The sequence below is a fragment of the Octopus sinensis genome, linkage group LG6 (genome assembly GCF_006345805.1).
Source record: "Octopus sinensis linkage group LG6, ASM634580v1, whole genome shotgun sequence".
NCBI classification, from domain to species: Eukaryota; Metazoa; Mollusca; class Cephalopoda; order Octopoda; family Octopodidae; genus Octopus; species Octopus sinensis.
In genome coordinates this window covers 110,281,381-110,305,844 of record NC_043002.1, presented here as the reverse complement: position 1 = coordinate 110,305,844, position 24,464 = coordinate 110,281,381, and positions in this window count along the sequence as shown.

Sequence of the window (24,464 nt, the reverse complement as noted above, 5' to 3'; positions counted from 1 at the left end):
CATAATTCACTGCTGTGGTCAACAGTTGAACTGAAGAATTAGCAAGAGATTTGTTCGATTTCAATGTGAAATTTAGTCATTCCTAAGGAAAAGCTTGTTGTACTTTATCCCAAGGGAGATCTTTCATCTGCTTTATGTTACTGAAACCAAAGCTTTATGCAAAATCTCTGGGAGCCAATGATTAAAGAACAGATATTCCCTAGCATGGGATACAGGAACAATACAGTTGAAATAATGAAATGCAAACAGACAGGTGCAATAAAACACCTTAAAGAGTAGAAATCATTTATAACATTAGAGGAGGAAGTTTTGGAAGCCCTACTTCAATTTTTTTTTATTATTAAATACTTATTTCTTTATTACCCACAAGGGGCTAAACACAGAGGGTACAAACAAGGACAGACATAGGTATTAAGTCGATTACATTGACCCCAGTGCGAAACTGGTACTTAATTTATCGACCCCGAAAGGATGAAAGGCAAAGTCGACCTCGGCGGAATTTGAACTCACAACATAACGCAGACGAAATACCGCTAAGCATTTCGCCCGGCGTGCTAACGTCTCTGCCAGCTGGCTGCCTTTATTATTAAATACTACTATGTAGTATTTTATGCAGCTATAAAAATACAAAACTTGTTACATGAACACTGGTAAATATTGAAATTTACAAACTTACCCATCTTATGTCATATTCAAAAGCAAGAAAAATATTAGGAATCTATAGAAGAAAGGAAGAAAACAATACTTGCAGAAGAATCAGATTTTAAAATGAAAGCAATGATTATGATGAGGATAATGCACTAAAATATAAATTTTGTAACCACTCATTTTTAACGTTCAAAATATCTAGAATTACCTAAAGAAAGTAAACCAAGTAACACAAGCTGCACTGAATCAAGTTATTCACTAGTTTCCTGAAGCAAATTTGAAAAATATTTGTGGTATAAGTTAAATAAACTCATTATGATCATAGCAATTAAGTATAATTATGAACCCTAATTAATAATGTTTCATTTTTGAAAATATAGAAACTGTATTTTGGAGTTTTATTTATTGATATTTTTACTCAAAAATCAATAAAAATATGATGAAATAGAATGACATTCATGCTTTTCTTAGAGGTTCTCAAAAATATTATCAAAATAAGTAGTAATGATGAATAGGCGTAGGAGTGGCTGTGTGGTAAGTAGCTTGCTTACCAGCCACAGGGTTCCGGGCAAGTGTCTTCTATTATAGCCTTGGGCCAACCAAAGACTTCTGAGTGGATTTGCTAGACGGAAACTGAAAGAAGCCCGTCGTATATATGTATATGTATATATATATGTATATGTGTGTGTGTTTATGTGTTTCTGTTTGCCCCCCCCCCCAACATTGCTTGACAACCGATGCTGGTGCGTTTACATCCCCGTAACTTAGCAGTTCGGCAAAAGAGACCGATAGAATAAGTACTAGGCTTACAAAGAATAAGTCCTGGGGTCAATTTGCTCGACTAAAGGCGGTGCTCCAGCATGGCCACAGTCAAATGAAACAATTAAAAGAGTAAAGAGCTACAATGGAATGATGAAACTAGGTCATGGGATGAGCCAACAAAGAAGTTACATAACCAACCAGAAAGAATAGTTAAACACTCTCAACTCACACCCTACCATCTTTAAAAGAGAAGGCTGCATCAGTTAATAGAGCCTTAATTACTTTATGCCTTAAAAATCATAGACAAGATGGTCACAGCTGATACGTCTTTGGTCTGTTTGATCAGAGCTGACACCTTTGGCTGAAAAACAACAATTGGGTCACTAAAGTTTCCATTCTCACCATATTGTTCATTAAAATGTGTAATCATCTTCATCATCATTTTTATGTTTGCTTTTTCTATGTGACATGGAATGGCCACTGGCTGGATGCCTTCCCTGAAACCGAAACTTATTTGCATTCCAAGAAACCAGCCAAGCATTTGGCCTCCAAAACACTTTATCTTATAGAAGGCATAAACAAAGGTGCAGCTACTCAAACAGCGATAATGTGAAGATATATGAAAACAAAGATGGCCAGATGTCTCCTAAACATCACAACAGCTGTCAGCTACCTCTGCCCAAGCTTTCGAGGACAATTTCCCTTCACCCTATTTCTGGGTGAGACTGGCCAGACTAAGCATGCAATTTGCAAAAGTTCAGAAAGGTAGCCTTTTAGGCTGACCATTGGGCTATACAACGAAAGGATCTAGCTTCTGCTATATATTAATGAACATTATTATAGACAGTTGCTAATGCTGGTGATCAGTGCATAGAGTTTGATTAGATAGTATAACTATCATGATGAATACCCTTCCAATCATGGCTGTGTGGTTATGATACTTGTTTTGCAATCACCACATGGATTAGAGTTCCATTAAAGTGCATGGCAGTCATGGGCAAATCAATGCTTTGTATGTGCATGCACACACACACATTTAAAGAAATAGATGGATATAAATGTAGATATACATGATAAGCTTCTTTACTTTTTCCGTCAACCAAATTTCACTAACAAAGCATTGATTTGCCCATGACTTCCATGCACTTTAATGGAACTCTAATCCATGTGGTGATTGCAAAACAAGTATCATAACCACACAGCCATGATTGGAAGGGCATTCATCATGCTAGTTATACTATCTAATCAAACTCTATGCACTGATCACCAGCATTAGCAACTGTCTATAATAATGTTCATTAATATTATGTTTCTTTACTACCCACAAGGGGCTAAACATAGAGGAGACAACAAGAACAGACAAACGAATTTAAGTCGATTATATCGACCCCAGTGCGTAACTGGTACTTAATTCATCGACCCCGAAAGGATGAAAGGCAAAGTCGACCTCGGCGGAATTTGAACTCAGAACGTAATGGTAGACGAAATACGGCTACGCATTTCGCCCGGCATGCTAACGGTTCTGCCAGCTCACCATTCATTAATATATAGCAGAAGCTAGATCATTTCGTTGTATAGCCCAATGGTCAGCCTAAAAGGCTACCTTTCTGAACTTTTGCAAATTGCATGCTTAGTCTGGCCAGTCTCACCCAGAAATAGGGTGAAGGGAAATTGTCCTCGAAAGCTTGGGCAGAGGCAGCTGACAGCTGTTGAGATGTTTAGGAGACATCTGGCCATCAGTTGCAACTATTGTGAGGATTGCTCCACCACTTATCTTCAACCAGAAACGGCAAACAGAATTTCACTTTCTAGTACCCTAACAAAAGATTGGCAGACAACATTAAAAACCCCCGAAGACAAACTCATTCCTCTTCAGCCAAAACTTCATCAAATTCTTCGAGTTCTACTAAGAGAAGGCGAATAGGGATTTGCTTACCAACCACATGGTTCCGGGTTCAGTCCCACTGCGTGGCACCTTGGGCAAGTTGGTTTCTTACTGTAAATTTGCAAGAAGATGCATGAGTGACAAGAACGGCCTGCATGAATGAATCTACTTTCAGCATCCAGCTGTAGGACAGAGAAGATGGCTAGGAGAGGGTACTTGCCTTTGGTGGTTAGGGTAAACATGTATTTGTGGCTGTATTCAGTTTGCTCTATGTGGCTGTTCTCTGATTGGATGTTCCATATTGTAAATTCCTTATATTTTTGTTTTTCATGTAAACCGTCAGTTTTTGTAATCTCTCACTGTTCGTCCCCTCATTCATCCTCATTGTGACAAATGACAAGAATCATCATCATAATAGGCGCAGGAGTGGCTGTGTGGTAAGTAGCTTACTAACCAACCACATGGTTCCGGGTTCAGTCCCACTGCGTGGCACCTTGGGCAAGTGTCTTCTGCTATAGCTCCAGGCCGACCAATGCATTGTGAGTGGATTTGGTAGACGGAAACTGAAAGAAGCCTGTCGTATATATGTGTATATATATATATATATATGTATGTGTGTGGGTGCTTGTGTGTCTGTTTGTCCCCCTAGCATTGCTTGACAACCAATGCTGGTGTATTTACGTCCCCGTCACTTAGCGGTTCGGCAAAAGAGACCGATAGAATAAGTACTGGGCTTACAAAGAATAAGTCCCGTGGTCGATTTGCTCGACTAAAGGCGGTGCTCCAGCATGGCCGCAGTCAAATGACTGAAACAAGTAAAAGAGTAAAGAGTAAAGAGTATAATCATCATTATCATCCTCATCATCATCCTCATCATCATTATATATTTTGACAGTACAATGACTAAAAGATTTCTTCTTCTATTTCAAGTACTAAATATTATCTGAAAAAACAAAAATGTGTCAAGTGTTGTCCAGGATTTACTGAAATCGGTAAGTGCTATTTATTGAGTTGCTGACAATCACAAAAGGTTCATGAATTATTAAGTTGCATGTGTATGTGTGTATGGATACATGTATCTATATATGTATAAATGTAAGCAGGTGTGTGCATGAATGTATATATATAGTATGTTTGTATTTATGTGTGTATACATGCATATATATATCTGATATATGTATGTAAACATGCATGTACATGCACACGTATACATACATGTAAGCATGTATGCACACAAGTCCTTTTGTGTCAGTTATTCTGAATTGGGAAAGTGACATTTTACTTAATTTTTAATTCCCAAAGTGTGGTATTGGATATGTAAGAAGATGTAGAACACCAATACCTCTATTAAATATTCAATTACTATCAGCTAACATCAATGCAGCATCATATTTAGCATATACACTAATTATAAAAGAATAGCTGTTAATTTCTTTCACCACTATTCTCTGTGTATTAACCAAACAATCAAAAACCATATGAATACTAAACACTGAAACATACTATGAAGACAATATCACAATATCACTAGTTTTACTTCAGTTGCTGGGATTCATAGAAACTATACTTAAGGGAGATTTGTAGGTGATATCTAGGATGAGTACCCATTGCCTTCTCATAGTGCATGAGGTGAAGATATTAAGCTCAGCTATACAATTTGTAAACCACCATATAATCTACCTGCTGCTTTCAACTAAGAATGACAAAGCTTCCTTATGGAATTTATCATCCAGGGACTGAATTAACTGGGAATCAAGTGTCTTTGAAAAGAAAATAGAATACACTACTTCTAGGGATAGAATCATCATCATCATCATCATCATCATCATCATCATCATCATCATTTAGCGGTCCGTTTTCCATGCTAGCATTTGTTGGACGGTTCAACTGGGGTCTGGGAAGCCAGAAGGCTGCATCAGGCCAGTCGATCTGGCAGTGTTTTTTCTACGGCTGGATGCCCTTCCTAATGCCAACCACTCCTGAGAGTGTAGTGGGTGCTTTTTACGTGCCACCCGCACAGGAGCCAGATGGAGCTGGCAAACGGTCATGAACGGATGGTGCTTTTTACATGCCACCGGCACGGGGGCCAGGCGAGGCTGGCAAATGGCCACGAACGGATGGTGCTTTTTACGTGCCACCGGCACGGGGGCCCCGCGAGGCTGGCAACAGCCACGATCGGATGGTGCTTTTTACGTACCAAATATAAACAAATAACTCTTTAAGCTGGTTGTATGGGTTTGTGTTCTCTCAAATATCTGCAGTAGTACAGTAGAAGTAGTACAACAATAGTTATACAGCAGCAGTATAGTACACAGCAAACATGGTATAATGACAATGGTTATGGTACATCAGTAGTGTATGGCATCAATAGCAAATAATAGTAGTAGAATAGCAGTTGTACAATGATAGTAGTAAAATGACTATGGCACAACAGCAGTAGTACAATAGCAGTACTGTTGTAGTAGTACATTGACAGTAATATGCAGAAATACACTAGTAGTGGTAAAATGGTACATTTGTACAATGGTAGTGGATGGAAGCACTCCGTTGGTTACGACGATGAGGGTTCCGGTTGATCCGAATCAGCGGAACAGCCTGCTCGTGAAATTAACGTGTAAGTGGCTGAGTACTACCACAGACACGTGTACCCTTAACGTAGTTCTCGGGGATATTCAGCGTGACACAGAGATGACAAAGCCGGCCTTTTGAAATCATGTACAACAGAAACAGGAAGTAAGAGTGAGAGAAAGTTGTGGTGAAAAAGTACAGCAGGGATCACCACCATCCCCTGCCAGAGCCTCGTGGAGCTTTAGGTGTTTTCGCTCAATAAACACTCACAACGCCCGGTCTGGGAATCGAAACCGCGATCCTATGACCGCGAGACCACTGCCCTAACCACTGGGCCATTGCACCTCCGCACAATGGTAGTAGTCTGCTGGTAGTTGTACAATGCTAGATGTAGAGGGAGTGCAGAGTAGCATATTGACATTAGAATCATTGTTGCTAATATAGGCACAGGGACTGAAATTTAGTGGAATGGGTTAGCTAATTAAATCAACCCAGTGCTTGACTGGTAGTTTATCTTACCTAATTTTGTGGCAGTAGTACTCTTGTGACAGCAGTACTACCCTGCACATCTGACTTGGAAAATAGTCTACCACTCTTTCCCAAACCCAGTAAATGCATCTTTTACTTTTCGCTTCTACTGTACCTACTCTGACCATCCTCGTACTAACTACTTTACTCAATATATCCTACCCAGAACCTGCTTTCTTGCCCAATCTATTAAGACATAAACCCACAGAAAATTTCACAAGGCAATAACTACTTCAACCACTTGAGTCTGGGAGGACTTGAAGGACCATTTCCAATCTGATAATGATAATAATTTCTTTCATTGGCACAAGGCCAGAAATTCAGGAGAAGTGATTCATTATATTACATCGTGTGTGTGTGTGTGTGTCTGTGTGAAGAGGAGGAGAAGGAGGAGAGGAGGAGCCCTTTTTACTTCAGGAATTAGGCTCTGAACTACATCTGGTAGTGGGATTCTGGTTCAGGAGTTCCAGGGTTTTAACAAGTACAGAACCACTTTTTTACACAGTCCTGATGAAACAGGACCCCTTTTGTCAATTTTCCAGGGTTTTTGGTCTTGATAGCCTATTGTAAGAAAGTCAATAAACACATTGCGTTTTGCATCCCCCAAAGCTAAGGCCATCACCTTCCCTGCAGATGAAATGGCCTTGGACTTCTTTGGAGCAGGGAAGGAGGGATGTTTCCACTGCATGGATTGTCTCTTTGTCTATGTGATGGCTTAGGAAAGGTTCAAGGAAACCAGCTGGATCTACCTCAAACAATGTTAGATTTTTCCAGTGATATGACCAGCCTGGTTTGTTGTTCATTAAGTGTCAGAAGACGTAGCATCCACTAAACAGAAAGCTTTATCATGCCATTCTCTTTGTGCAGAATATTCTCAACTGTCACGGGATATGCTAATTGCATTAATTATTTGATTTATAGCCAATTGCTTGTGATCCACCACCATGTGGTGAAGACAATGAATATTTTCCTCAGCGGTGGCAGTTGCAAGATGTCCAGACCTTGGGTCATCTTAAAGACTCTCCATTCCACTCCTAAATTCAGCTTTGCACTGTTGATAAAGCTGAAGTGTCATCCTCTCATGTAGCAACCATGTCAATATGAATGTCATTAGGGTCTAGACCCTTTTTCTGAAGGTACTTGACTTGATAACACCACAATGCCAAATTTTGTCCAGTTTCAAGGGAAGTCACTACTAGTTACTTTTGAAGTCTTCTTTGAATGGTCAGGCATTAGTTAACTTCTTGGAAAAAAACAATGCAGAGTTGAAATTAATGCATGCAAGGTTTCACAGCTTTAGCATCACTCCTTCATAGTCAGACTATGAACTTTTCAGTCCCCATTTGTAAAGGAGCCAACCCATGGATAAAATTGTATGCTAATAAGAGGATATAGAAAAAGGATGTACTGAGAATGGCAGCAATTAGGAATGATTGAAACAACAGAGCAATGAATATGCAAGCAAGCCAGAATGATAAGAAAGAAAGGCTGGTTAACATTTGCAACTGAAAATACCTCAGAAAAGAGTATTTGAAGACAATGTCAATTCTGAAAACCATGTGCCGGTGGCACATAAAAAGCACCATCCGAACGTTGCCAGTGCCGCCTTGGCTGGCTTCTGTGCCGCTGGCACGTTAAAAGCTCCAACCGATCGTGGCCGATGCCGGACCCCCCCCCTGGCACCTGTGCAGGTGGCACGTAAAAAGCACCCACTACACTCGCGGAGTGGTTGGTGTTAGGAAGGGCATCCAGCCGTAGAAACTCTGCCAGATCAGACTGGAGCCTGGAGCAGCCCCTGGCTTCCCAGACCCCGGTCAAACCGTCCAACCCGTGCTAGCGCGGAAAACGGACGTTAAACGATGATGATGATGATGACGATAATATTGCAAATAAAGAAGAGCTAACCAACACCAATACAACTCCTCAAAATGCAGAAGTGATTTACATCAATCTAACTGAGATATGAACAATAATAGATACAGCCAACAGAGATTGAAGAGAAAATGATTATAGATCAAGTGGTAGAGACAGTGAAGTCAGAGAACTTTGGAGTGAATCAATGGAAACTGACGCAGCAATCAAGTAAATTAAACATGATCTTAAAGTATATACACGTAAACAATATTACTAAAACTAACAAACTTCTTAAGTAAGCATGTATAATGGTGGAAGAAAATAAGACATTTCAAGTGATGTTTACTAAGTAAAGGGAATAGGCGCAGGAGTGGCTGTGTGGTAAGTAGCTTGCTAACCAACCACATGGTTCTGGGTTCAGTCCCACTGCGTAGCATCTTGGGCAAGTGTCTTCTACTATAGCCCTGGGCCGACCAATGCCTTGTGAGTGGATTTGGTAGACAGAAACTGAAAGAAGCCTGTCGTATATATGTATATATATATATATATATGTGTATGTCTGTGTTTGTCTCCCTAGCATTGCTTGACAACCGATGCTGGTGTGTTTACGTCCCCGTCACTTAGCGGTTTGGCAAAAGAGACCGATAGAATAAGTAATGGGCTTACAAAGAATAAGTCCCGGGGTCGATTTGCTCGACTAAAGGCGGTGCTCCAGCATGGCCGCAATCAAATGACTGAAACAAGTAAAAGAGAAAAAGAGAAAGAGAGACAGAATAGAAGGGTGAACAAAGAACCATGGTGGAAGAGAAAGATATTTGGAGGCATAAAAAGGAATTAATGTCAGTAACTGAAAGAAGGAAAGGAGAACTGCAGAATTATCACAAGTATGACATGCTGAAACAAAAGTTCAGTATTGATTTCAGAAGGTTACTGGTAGTAATTGAGGAACTAAAACAGTGGGTGCAAGCCAAGAGAGCAAAACTTGCTCGATATGATGAGAGATTCAAAGAGAATAAAACAGATAAAACAGACTCTTCAAAGTTGACCAAGAAAGATTTTATCAAGAAATAAACAGAGAAACAGACACCACAAATGCAGAGGATAGACAAAGATTTGGGAATGGGATATGAGGGAAGAAGAAACACAACACTAACGCACAGTGGCTATGTAACATGAAATAAGTATAAATCCTCTACAAGAAGATATTGAGATAAACAAGGAGGATGTTGGATGTATAAGTTGGAAGATGAACAAGAGGGAAACAGCAAGCCCAAATTGAGTTCAGGGATACTGGGTGAAGAAATTTACTGAATGTTAATAAATGATTGCAGAACAGTTATGCTTATTACATCAAAATCACACAGAAATCCTAAGTTGGTTGACTGGGGGGCAGAAAAGTAATGTACCAGAAAGTAGTATCAAGGGAAATGCTGTTGACTATTTTAGACCAATATTCTGACTGCCTGTCATGTGGAAGCTGGTTGCTGAAATACTGATAGATGCAATGTGTGAGTTCAAGGACCAGAATATTCATATCAGAAGAGTTGTTTCTTCTGGTTAAAGTCTACAAATGTAGATGCAGGGAAACCAAGATTAACCACCGATCGATAAAACACTGCAAAAAGCACAAAACAGACTTAGGGATGGTGTAGATAGACTACCAGAAAGCATATGATATGGATCCTCATTTGTAGATTATGGGCTGCAGGAAAATAGTTGGAATTGTTCTTATCATGAATTCATTGAACTAAAGTATGAGGGGATGCACCACTGAAATCACATCAAGGAAGTTGAGTTTGTCAAAAATCAAATTTGGACTCTTCCAAAAAATGGCTCCTCATCATTGCTTTTTGACTTTGAGAAACATGAATGCCAAGTACAAGTTCAAGGAAAGAAAAGATACAATCCATCATCTTTTCATGGACAAACTTAGCCTTGTCATGAATTAACTATCTTAAGGCATACAATATGATCCCACATTCTTGGATTAAGGAATGTATGAATCTGTTTGGCATTGCATCAAATGTTGAGCAATTGCTTGGAAAAAGTTTGACGAATTGGAGGACGGACCTGACAGCATACGGAAGAAGTTTAAGGACAGTAGAAATCAGGAGGGGTATCTTCCAAGGGGACTGCCTATCCCCACTGATCTTTGTACTGTGCTTGATACCACTAACACTAGTTGTGAGGAAAGATAAAGCTGGGTATATATTCAAAAGCCACCAACAAAAAGTCAACCACTTGTTATTCATGGATGACCTCAAACTTTATGGTAAAGATGAAGCCCAAGTCAGTTCCCTCATTGATATGGTGTATACTTTCAGTGCTGATATCAGAATGGAGTTCAGACTGAAAAAGTGTGGAGTGTTAGTATTGAAGAGAGGCAAAATCAAATGTATGGATGGGCTATCGATACTGTTGGGGGAGGTTATGAAGCAGATAGAAGAGATGGGCTATAAGTACTTGGGAATTTTGGAAATGGATAAATTGATGGAGAAAGAAATGACAGGAAAATTTAAGGTGGAGTATATGTGCAGACTGAGACTGTTCCTTAAGTCGAAATTAAACGGATGGAATAAGATTAAAGCTATCAACACCTGGGCGGTTTCACTCCTTGGATATGGAGCCAGGGAAATCGCATGGACAGTAGATGAACTAAACAGCTTAGGCAGAAAGACAAGGAAGTTGCTAACTAGATATGGGACACTCCACCCAAAATGTGACACAGACAGACTGTATGTACCAAGAAAAATTGGATGAAGAGGACTTAGTGGATGCAAACACAGCATTAGAGCAGAAGGAAACAACATAGCATGGTATGTAAAAACCACTATTATTAGAAGTAAGACGGTCAGGCTTGTGCAGGATGAAAGTTTGCAAAGATAAAGCACTGTACAAGCAATTGAAAACAAATGAAACTGAAAATAGGTGGGTAAAGAAAAGAATGCATGGGCAATTTCATAGGGATGTTGAAGATAAGACAGACAGAGAAAAAAAGATGGCTGTGGATGACTAAAAGTGATTTAAAACTGGAAACGGAGGCTCTAATCTGTGCTACCCAAGAGCTGCCTAAGAACAAACTACATAAAATACAGAGTAGACAATACATCAGAAAGTGTTAAGTGCAGAATCTGTGGACAAAATGGTAAAACCATATGGTATATTGCCAGTCAATGTATGCCACTAGCCCAGAAGGAGTATAAGAGATGCCACGACAATATAGCAAGGCTTGTCTATTGGACACTTTGCAACATGTATGGACTTGACAGAGCAAAAAATTGGTATGACCACAAACCCGAAGGCATCATCGAAAATGATAATGCAAAGATCCTGTGGGATTTTCTGATTCAGTGCGACCATGAGATAGAGAATAGGAAGCTAGACATAGTCTTGAGAAAGAAAGCAAACTATGCTGGATCATAGATATAGCATGCCCAGCTGACAACAAGGTATGCGATAAGGAAGAAAGAAAAGTAGATAAATATGACAGATTAGCTTGGGAGGTTAGCAGTTGTGGTTGATAAAAAAGGTGGTAGTAGTACCAATAATTATCAGAGCCCTGGGAACAGTGAGTAAAAATCTTGAGAAGTATATGGAAAAAATAGGGGATGCAATAAAGGTGGAGCACTTGCAGAAAACTGCACTGCTTGGAACTGCTTGAATACTTCGGAAGGTGAGTGAAAAATAAGAGGTGTTACCTTAGTTCACTGGTAGTGAACAGTTGACACCATAGTATATCTCCAGCATTAGAAGCTGTGCAAAGACAATAATAATAATAATAATAATAATAATAATAATAATAATAATAATAATAATAAAATGTAACGATTCTGTGGGACTTTCCAGTACATACAGACCGAACCATCAAAGCCATTAAACCAGATATTGTTGTGAAAGACCAAAACAATAAAGTTTGCTTATTGATCGACATGAGCATCCCCTGTGATCATAATATCTCGACGAAAGAGTTTGACAAGCTCAGAAAATATAAAGACCTACTCATTGAAATTGAGAAAATGTGGCATCTCAAGGCGGTTACAATACCAGTGAACGTAGGAGCACTAGGAATGATCAAGAAGGAAACCGAAAATTATAAGAGAATGATCCCTGGCTTACCATCCCTGCAAGAAGTGCAAAAGATTGTCTTAACTGGTACATCACAGGTATTGAGAAGAGCATTGTCGATGTGAGAACTATTACTACCCATGTGTTTTAATTTAACTTAAAAAAAAAAAAAATGAACGAACTAGTGAGTTTAGTTTAATGGCCTACCAATGTATACTATGAGTTTCTTTGCCCTAGGAGTCGGAATGACACTCGGCAAGAAATGGATTTCAAATTTGAACTCAGAACGAAATGCCAGCAGACAGTCCTTTCTACAATAGGCAAAAGGCCCGAAATTAGGGGTCAGGGACTAGTCAATTACATCGGCCCCTAGTGCTCAACTAGTACTTTATTTATCAACCCCGAAAGGGTGTAAAGTCAAGTTGACCTCAGCAGAATTTGAACTCATACCATAACAATGGGCAAAATATTGTTAAGCATTTCGTTCAGCATACTAACGATTCTGTCAGCTTGTCCCCCTACTACTACTACTACTACTACTACTACTACTACTACTACTACTAATAATAATAATAATAATAATAATAATAATAATAATAATAGTATTAGTAGTAATAATAATAATATTATATTTTCCAGATGTGGGAATCTGTAAAGGTAAGATTAATTTTATTATTTCATAATTTTATTAAATATTTACTTTTTAAGTTAAGTAATATAACTGTCATTACCATTTGTAAATATAATATATATCTTTATTTTGCTTTTTACTAAGAATTTCTTTATTAGCTATATCCATAAGTATTAAATGTATATACTAGTTATCAATTTAAAACTGTCTTAATTCTATATGAGTTGCTTCGGAGTTAAGGTAAATGTATCTGACTACCAACTGAACTGTTATGAATCCATACCTTACTAAAACACCAGATCTATAAGTGACTACCAGCAGGAAAGCTGTCCAGTTACAAAAATAACTCCAACTACAATATAGGCGCCGGAGTGGCTGTGTGGTAAGTAGCTTGTTTACCAGCCACATGGTTCCGGGTTCAGTCCCACTGCATGGCACCTGGGGCAAGTGTCTTCTACTATAGCCTCGGGCCGACCAAAGCCTTGTGAGTGGATTTGGTAGACGGAAACTGAAAGAAGTCCATCGTATATATGTATATATATATATGTTTGTGTGTGTGTTTGTATGTCGGTGTTTGTCCCCCTAGCATTGCTTGACAACCGATGCTGGTGTGTTTATGTCCCCGTTACTTAGCGGTTCGGCAAAAAGAGACTGATAGAATAAGTACTGGGCTTACAAAGAATAAGTCCCGGGGTCGAGTTGCTCGATTAAAGGTGGTGCTCCAGCATGGCTGCAGTCAAATAACTGAAACAAGTAAAAGAGTAAAAGAGAGTAAATAGGTATAGAAGAGTTTAGGCATTCATTCAAGCCTAAAGAAATATTCATTCTTTCACAATACTCAGTCTTTTATATTGCATCTATGTATATGTACATAAATGTATTCATTCAATTATCTGGTATTATGTTCTATTCTAGATATCAATGAATGTTCCAAGTCAAATGGTGGATGTCAGCATATTTGTAATAACACACAAGGAAGCTACCACTGTCAGTGTAAACTTGGTTATAACTTAGCAATGGTAAAAAGTGTGTAGGTAAGTTATATATTATCCATCATTTTTTTTAAAAAACCTTTTGTTTATATTGAAACATCTCATTAATAAAAGTATGTCTTTTATACTTTGTTGGTCTTGTTTGTCTAAATTTATGGTTCCCAAAATGCAACTGCATCTTTAGACTTAATTAGATTACTAAAGATGAAAGTTAAAATATTACCTAAGAGGTTATAGAATAGCAGCTGTTATATCAAGTTAATGTATAGAGTGATTTATTTTATTCATCAATCACAATGAGAATTTTCTAAACAGTGTTGTAGTTAATAAATTACCTTTCTAAATTACTATCAGTCTCCGAAAAGTTGATATCATGGGATCTAGTTAATCAACACTGTTAATTAATGTGACTGGAGTAAAGTAGTAACTGATTATTGAGCCTAAAACAGTTTCTAAGTCTCTATACAACTTTGAATTGCTAATTTTGCATAATTAAATTTGCCAGCGCCGCCCCGACTGGCCTCGTGCCGGTGGCACGTAATAAGCACCATCCGTTCGTGGCCGTTGCCAGCCTCGCCTGGCCCCCGTGCTGGTGGCACATAAAAAGCACCATCCGATCGTGACCGTTTGCCAAACTTGTCTGGCACGTAAAAAGCACCCATTACACTCACGAGTGGTTGGCGTTAGGAAGGGCATCCAGCCGTAGAAACATTGCCAGATCAAACTGGGCCTGGTGCAGCCTTCTGGCTTCCCAGACCCCAGTTGAACCGTCCAACCCATGCTAGCATGGAAAGCGGACGCTAAATGATGATGATGATGATGATGATGTTCAATTAAGTATATCTAAATCTTGTAATCAGATCCCAAATAATTTGTGAAATGAATTGTTGAAATGGTGAGGTATAAATTTGGGTAATTGGAGCTCTTGTAATGAACATTGGAAACTTTTTATCTGGAGCTGTCTGCTAGGTATCAAACAAATTACAGCTTTTTGTTGTGCAGTACACAGTGGTATTGTACAATGGAGCTACTAATGAAGCCAAAGTGTGGAGGCGCAATGGCCCAGTGGCTAGGGCAGCGGACTCGCGGTCATAGGATCGCGGTTTTGATTCCCAGACCGGGCGTTGTGAGTGTTTATTGAGTGAAAACACCTATAGCTCCACGAGGCTCCGGCAGGGGATGGTGGTGATCCCTGCTGTACTCTTTCACCACAACTTTCTCTCACTCTTACTTCCCGTTTCTGTTGTACCTGTATTTCAAAGGGCCGGCCTTGTCACTCTCTGTGTCACGCTGAATATCCCCGAGAACTACGTTATGGGTACACGTGTCTGTGGAGTGCTCAACTTACACGTTAATTTCACGAGCAGGCTGTTCCATTGATTCGGATCAACTGGAACCCTTGGCGTCGTAACCGACGGAGTGCTTCCATCCATCCATAATGAAGCCAAAATTTTGAATCTACACTTGTGGAGTGATGTTGACAAAAAGTTAGTTTTTGCAGTGAGAGTAGGAAGATGGAGGTTCCATGATGAGATTGACTAGAAGCAAAGGAACGGCAAATCAGGTATTCATGTATGAGTGGGGCAGGATTTGGGAAAGATTGGAAATGTAGTTAAATCAACTTGGAGAAACTGAATGTTGTGACATGTTGCATGCTGGAGAAGTTGAGTGGTAGAGTAGAAGGTGAATTGAACACAGTTGGTGGATGGGCTATAGTGGACAATGGTTTAGGACCTGAGCCTTTTTGCACATTGTTAATCCAGGAGGTTTGAAGGAAATATATATAGGTACTTTTGAGAATATGAAAATACGTTCTTTTATAGAAAATGTCTATCTGCGTGTGTCTTTGTGTGAATTATTTTCAAGAATTTTCTCTCCTATGGTAATTTTCCAGATATAAATGAATGTGCTAAAGGAAATGGTGGCTGCCAACATAACTGTCTCAATTCAGTTGGAAGCTACAAATGTTCCTGTAAATCAGGATACCAGCTTGTGAACAACAAACAGTGCTCTGGTGAGTGTACCTGTAATTTTGGAATGATCTTAGTTGACAGATGTCATCATATTTATGAAAATAGTTTGAATGATTGTGTGTTTGAGTGTGTGAGTGTGTGTGTGTGGGGGGGGGCATGTGTGTGTGGGAATGTGTGTGGTATCTATATCATTACCGTTGTCATTTAATAATCCCTGTTCCATGTTTCCATGTGTCACACAGTATTCGCTGAAGCAGATTTTCTATGGCTAGATATAACAAAAGGCCTCTCTCTCAGAGTGAAAAGCAGATTGTTTGATGCCTGTGTGTGAACAGCAATGCTACATGGCAGTGAAACATGGACTATGAAAGCTAAGGTCATGCATAGGCTTGAAAGAAATGAAGCCAGCATACTTCACTGGATGTGCCATGTCAGTGTGCATGTTTGACAGAGTGTAAGCATCTTGAGAGAAAAGTTAGACAGTTGTAGTGTGCAAGAGAGATGACTGTGTTGGTATGGTTATGTGATGTATATGGACGAGGACAGCTGTGTAAAGAAGTGTCAATCTCTAATTGTGGAGGGAACCTGTGATAGAAGTAGACATGGAACGAAGTGGAGAAGCATGATCTTCAAACTTTGAGCCTCATAGAGACGATGACTAGTGACCAAGAACCTTTAGCAATGTGCTGTCCTTGAGAGGACCTATCAAACCAAGTGCACCCATGCTGGTGGCATGTAAAAGCACCCATTACACTCTCAGGGTGGTTGGCATTAAGAAGGGTATCCAGCTGTAGAAAACCATGTTAAATCAGACTGGAGTCTGATGCAGCCTTCCAGTGTAACAGCCCAGTCAAACCGTCCAACCCATGCCAGCATAGACAACGGACGTTAAATGACGATGATGATGATGATGATGGTGATATATATATATATATGTATATATATATATATATATATATATATATATATATACAATTGAAAAATAGGATAAAATCTTTATAAGAATTTATCAAGTAGTTAACATGAAAAACCTCATAAGGTAAAAACCTATCAATTTTTCCTCTTAAATATATTTTATTTATATTGAGGGCATTTCTATACATAAATGCCACATGCTAGGAGGGACTCTTAAAGTCAAAACTACCAAAATGAATAAACATTGTACCGAATTCGAGGGAATGCAACTCTCGAAGCGAGCCTTTTAAAAAAAGAATTCAGCTGCATATCATATGATTTCATAATTAGTGCACAAATGCACTTTTTAATCTTCAGTGCAAGCATAATTTAAGATACATAGAGAATGAACAAAAATCAACATACCCGACGAACACCAAGATGTATCCAGCGTAGTATACAGAATTGTTCATCCTTATATATCTATGTAAAAGGTGGATTTTTTTTAGAATTGCATCTCGGTACAACGTGCAGTCCTTCGTATTCGGTACAATGTGTTTATCTATTTTGGTAGTTTTGACTTTAAGAGTCCCTCCTAGTGTGTGGCATTTATGTATAGTAATGCCCTCAATATATATTCCTTGTCCTGTCTTTTACTGCTTATATTTTGTACTGTCGTTACTGTCCTGTTTTTGTTACCATTTTTACCCCTCTGCAAAAAGATCTCAAATTTTATTTGATTTGCTTTTCACAGGAAGGAAAGTTTCTATCGAAGATACGTCTCGCCTTCACCTTTGAAACGTAGAGTAGATGAAACCATGGCGACTGAAGAAGGGGTTTTTTCCTTGTGTTATTTGTCCTGTACTCTATTTTTTTGTTGTTTAAGTAAAATCTCTAGTTCCTTGGGTTTGTGTCATGTTTTCGTTTCTCATTGTTTTCGACGTTTTTTTGGTGTCCTGTACTCATATATGTGTGTATATATACATGTAGAGGTAGGTACGTACATATATGTATATATATATATATGCATATATTTTATTTATTAATAAATTATATATATATATATGTGTGTGTGTGTGTGTGTACATATATATATATATAGACATTTGCACAAATGAGTTGAGATGGCTATTCGAGGGGATAATTTTTGTTTTAATCTTAATGATAATTTTTACTCTGAGTTACTCTGTTATGAGTTTCAAGCTTCAGAATAGCCATTTTCACACTGCAAAAAAAAAAGGGTTTGACTGGTTGCTTAACTAGCAAAAGATTTTCTTATAAGTATACATGCCGAAAAATATACACAAAAGGGAAAAGAAAAACTAATAAATAAATAATATAAAAAATGAAAAATAGAAATAAAATAAAAATAAAATTCTTTTTTATTTTTTATTATTTTTTCTTTTTGTATGTATACTTATAAGAATATCTTTTGCTATTTAAGCAATCAGTACAACATATTTTTCAGTTTGAAAATGACTACTTTGAAGATTGAAACTCATAGAGTAACTCAGTGTAAAGATTATTATTAAGATTAAAATAAAAATTATCCCTCAAAAAGCCATCTCAACTCATTCGTGCAAATGGATATAATACTGTACCAAGTATTTTCTCTTTACAATTCTACTACATATGTGTGTGTATATATATATATAATATATATATATATATATATATATATATATATATATATATATATATATATATATATATGTATATATATATATATATGTATATATATATATATACTTTATTTAAATAAAGCATATTACTCTACTACTGGTATTTGAGTACTCTTTTTTCCACCTTGTTTCACATTTATGTGTTTACTCCGGTATATATATATATATAAACAAATATATATAATCAATATATATAAACATCAGCATCCATTTTCTATGCTGACATGGGTTGGATGGTTTGACTGAGAACTGGAAAGCCAGGGAGTTGCACCACCAGTGCCACTTGACTGGTGTCCGTGTCAGTGACATGTAAAAAGCACCAACTGATCATAGCCGTTTGCCAGCCTCCTCTGGCCCCTGTGCTGGTGGCACGTAAAAAGCACCCACTACACTCATGGAGTGTTTGGCATTAGGAAGGTCATCCAGCTGTAGAAACACTGTCAGATCAGACTGGAGCCTGGCACAGCCTCCTGGTTTCCCAGACCCCAGTCGTACTGTCCAATCCATGTTAGCAGGGAAAACGGACGTTAAACGATGATGATGATGATGATGATGATATATATATATATACATACATACAGTAATCCCGCAACTGTTATTGTGTTACATTCCAAAAACCCCTGTGATAGGTGAAAATCCGCAAAGTAAAAACTACTCTACTGTATGTTTATTTTATTATTTTCATAATTTGTATATATTTATTTAAGAAACACACAAAAGCCGTTCGATTCACTTCAAGTTTAATTTGTCAAAATATTTTCGTTCACTGACAAAAATTTGTGCTGCACAGATGCAGCACAGATTTTTGTCAGTGAACAGGTCGCGGTCTTAAAGTGGCGAAAATATTTTGACAAATTAAACTTAAATGTTGAAGTGAATCGAACGGCTTTTGTGTGTTTCTTAAATGGCTTACAAACACCTTCCATGCTGCAATTGTTTTCGTTTCAGCACACGATCTCAGATCAAATCACTCGCTATGCGAGTACATCTCCGTAATATATATTTATTCTATTATAAAAAACAACACAATGGAGGAAATGACATAAGCTTAAATAATACACAGAAGAATTCAAAGTAGAGGTTGGGGTCCACCAGGGTTCAGTACTCAGCCCCCTCCTATTTATCATAGTCCTCCAAGCAATTACGGAGGAATTCAAGACAGGTTGCCCCTGGGAGCTTGCTCTAATTGCTGAGTCACTATCAGAACTGGAGGAGAAGTTCCAGGTGTGGAAGGAGGGTTTAGAATCGAGGGGCCTTAGAGTCAACCTAGCTAAAACCAAAGTACTAATAAGTAGGAAGGTAGACAATCCACAAATGTCTTCAGGAAGATGGCACTGCTCGATCTGTAGAAAAGGTGTAGGTAGAAACTCTATAAGATGTACCCAGTGTAAGCTATGGACACATAAGAGGTGCAGCAATGTCAAAGGTAGGCTAACTGGGAAGATAGTTTTTGTATGTGGCAGATGCTCGGGAGCATTAACCTCCAAAAATCTGCAGAAAACAACTTCCGTCACTTTCCTGGGGGAAAAACTAGAAGTAGTTGATAGCTTCCGTTATCTAGGTGACCAAGTCAGTAGTGGGGGTGGGTGCATTGAAAGTGTAACTGCTAGAATAAGAATAGCCTGGGCAAAGTTTAGGGAGCTCTTACCTCTGCTGGTGACTAAAGGCCTCTCGCTCAGAGTAAAAGGCAGACTGTATGATGCATGTGTACGAACAGCCATACTAGATGGCAGTGAAACATGGGCCATGACTGCTGAGGACATGCGTAAGCTCGTGAGGAATGAAGCCGGTATGCTCCGATGGATGTGTAATGTCAGTGTACATACTCGACAGAGCGTTAGTACCTTGAGAGAAATGTTGTACCTAAGAAGCATCAGTTGTGGTGTGCAAGAAAGACGATTGCACTGGTATGGTCATGTGGCGAGAATGGATGAAGATAGGTGTGTGAAAAAGTGCCAATCCCTAGCAGTTGAGGGAACCCGTGGAAGAGGTAGACCCAGGAAAACCTGGGACGAGGTGGTGAAGCACAACCTTCGAACTTTAGGCCTCACTGAGGAAATGACCGGCGACCGAGACCTTTGGAAATATGCTGTACGTGAGAAAACCAGGCAGGACAAGTGAGCCCAGCCCATTTATGCATGCCTTTCCTCCCTTGGACACAAAGACCTGTTGAAGCAAGTGAAGTCGATATCGAACCTCATCCGACGACAGGCACCCATGCCAACCCCCTTTGCTTGCGAAGACATGTTGGGGCAAGTGAAATCGAAATCGAAATCGAAATTGAACCAATCCTATGACTGGCACCTGGCAGATGCCAGGACCCCTGGACTGGTGGTACGTAAAAAGCACTATCCGAATCGTGGCCGATGCCAGCGCCGCCTCGACTGGCTTCTGTGCCGGTGGCACATAAATTGCACCAATCCGACTGTGGCCGTTGCCAGCCTTGCCTGGCACCTGTGCGGGCGGCACATAAAAAGCACCCACTACACTCATGGAGTGGTTGGCGTTAGGAAGGGCATTCAGCTGTAGAAACATTGCCAGATAAGACTGGAGCCTGGTGCAGCCTTCTGGCTTCCCAGATCCCCAGTCGAACCGTCCAACCCATGCTAGCATGGTGAACGGACGTTAAACGATGATGATGAATAAACCGTGATAGGTAAACCACAATATGGTGAGGGATTTCTGTATATATATATATATATATATATATAGAGTGTTAGAAGTGGGGTACAGATATTGAATATTGGGAAAAGAGGAGGTCGCCAGAATTTTGGAAAGAGAATTTTTTTATTTAGTCATTATTATTAGCACTTCCATTCATTTTTCAAACTTGTCAAATAAAATTTTTTTGTACATTGACAAAAAAAATTTTATTTGACAAGTTCAAAAAATGAACAAAACTGCTAGTGTGGTAAGTAGCTTGCTAACCAGCCACATGGTTCCGGGTTCAGTCCCACTGCGTGGCATCTTGGGCAAGTGTCTTCTGCTATAGCCCCGGGCCGACCAATGCCTTGTGAGTGGATTTGGTAGACGGAAACTGAAAGAAGCCTGTCGTATATATGTATATATATATGTATGTGTGTATGTGTTTGTGTGTGTGTGTGTGTGTTTATCCCCCTAGCATTGCTTGACAACCGATGCTGGTGTGTTTACGTCCCCGTCACTTAGCGGTTCGGCAAAAGAGACCGATAGAATAAGTACAGGGCTTACAAAAGAATAAGTCCCGGGGTCGATTTGCTCGACTAAAGGCGGTGCTCCAGCATGGCCGCAGTCAAATGACTGAAACAAGTAAAAGAGAGAGTAAAGTGTAAATAAAAAAATTCTTTTTCCAAAATTCCGTGACCTCCTTTCTTCTCAATATATATATATATATATATTTATCACCCAAAAATTGGATGTTGTTATATACTGCTGATCACAAAGTGCTTCCAATTCTTTCTTGATTGCACCTTTCTTGCCATATTGGGTCAAATTATTTAACTAAATTCTTATCATTTTGGAAACCTTTCAAGTGGCTTTTTCTGTTCTCTTTAATACCACTTGGCAACTAGACACATCAGTTACTTGTCTGTTGACCTTGACTCATGTCTAGCTCAGCAGAACTTGTGCTTTTGCTATTCTGAGGCCACATCATTTCATTCACTTGCTTTATTCTCAAATTACCTCATTTCACATAAGCTCTCCCATACATATATCTAATAATTATTTACATGGCTGTGTGGTAAGTAGCTTGTTTACCAACCACATGGTTCCGGGTTCAGTTCCACTGCATGGCACCTTGGGCAAGTGTCTTCTACTATAGCCTCAGGCCGACCAAAGACTTGTGAGTGGATTTGGTAGACGGAAACTGAAAGAAGCCCGTCGTGTATATATATATATATATATATGCGGGTGTGTGTTTGTGTGTCTGTGTTTGTCCCCCTAGCATTGCTTGACAACCGATGCTGGTGTGTTTGTGTCCCCGTTACTTAGCAGTTCAGCAAAAGAGACCGATAAAATAAGTACTGGGCTTACAAAAGAATAAGTCCCGGGGTCGAGTTGCTTGATTAAAGGCAGTGCTCCAGCATGGCTGCAATCAAATGACTGAAACAAGTAAAAGAGTAAAAGAGTAATAATACTGTTTCATGACAGCCAATATATGACCAAATGGGATTAATGCCAAGAAAGGAGAAGCAAGTTCAGTAATTATCTGATATGACTGAATGGAATAGTATACTTAACATAAAGTATACAATGATATAGTATAAATGATATATAATACTATAGCCATTCTTTCTGACTCATGAAATATATAGACAATTACATGTGCATACACACACACACACATGGTATATTATGTGTATACAAATTGATGTTCGAATGCTACTGTTGAGCTTAGAGCGCCACATCAATTATCATCGTCCAGTCTGCTTCTAGTATAGTGGTTTAGCTACTACTATACTTACTAGTATTACTAGCTTTCATATACAGAGTGAATATCTAGGAGAAATTACAATAAACTTAAGTTTACATCATCTGTTTCTACGGATGTTTCACCATTGAGTTTGCGTGGAACTCTACATTGGATGCTTCAAAGGTTCCAAGTGCAATTGGATGCTTAACCACAGTAGATCATCGGGAAACATTATTTTGCATCATGCTATAGAGAGATAAAGTCTTTAGCACTTTGTAACATTATTGGTTTCAAATTTTGGCATAAGGCCAGGAATTTTGGGGATGGGGTAAGTTGAATAGATTGACCCCAGTGCTCAACTGGTCCTTATTTTATTGACCTCAAAGGGATGAAAGGCAAAGTCAAGCTTGGTGGAATTTGAACTCAGAACATAAAGATGGATGAAATGCCACTAAGTAGGCGCAGGAGTGGCTGTAGGCGCAGGAGTGGCTGCGTGGTAAGTAGCTTGCTAACCAGCCACAGGGTTCCGGGTTCAGTCCCACTGCGTGGCATCTTGGGCAAGTGTCTTCTGCTATAGCCCCAGGCCGACGAATGCCTTGTGAGTGGATTTGGTAGACGGAAACTGAAAGAAGCCTGTCGTATATATGTATATATATGTGTGTGTGTGTGTTTGTGTGTGTGTGTTTGTCCCCCTAGCATTGCTTGACAACCAATGCTGGTGTGTTTACGTCCCTGTCACTTAGCGGTTCGGCAAAAGAGACCGATAGAATAAGTACTGGGCTTCCAAAGAATAAGTCCCGGAGTTGATTTGCTCGACTAAAGGTGGTGCTCCAGCATGGCCGCAGCCAAATGACTGAAACAAGTAAAAGAGTAAGTATTTTGCATGGCATGCTAATGATTCTGCCAGCTCACCACCTTTCTCTGTAACATAATATTCATTTCATATTTTGGCAGAAGGCCAGCAACTTTGGAGGAGGGGATAAGCCAATTACATTGACCCCAGTGTCCAACTGGTACTTATTTTAATGACCCTGAAAGAATGTAAAGCAAAGTGAACCTCAGCAGAATTTGAACTCAGAATGTAAAGATGGATTTCCCAACCACAGGGTTCCCGGTTCAGTCCCACTCATGGCACTTTGGGCAAGTTTTACTATAGCCTCAGGTCAACAAAAGCCTTGTGAGTGGATTTGGTAGATGTACAGGTATTATATATTAGAAGAAATAAGGTACTCAGAAATCTGGATGGTTTTATATTTACAGATATTTATTAATATGTCACATGTTTTTATAAATCATATATAAGCGCTTGTGTCCACTCTAGTGGAGTCTTCAGATTGAATTTTTTCAGGAGATTTGTCTCTTTTTATAGTATTATTGAGTGTGTAGGGGTGGAGAGAGATATAATATTGTAAAAGAAGGTGAGGAATGGGGAGAAAGTGAGAGACAGTGTGTGTGTGTGTGTGTGTGTGTGCCTTTGTATCTGAAAGAAGTGTCAATGGAAAAGAGAATGAAAGGAAGAAGGAAGAGATAAAGAAGAAAAAAATGTGTTTACTTTTATACAGCTGGATATATATATATATATATGTCCT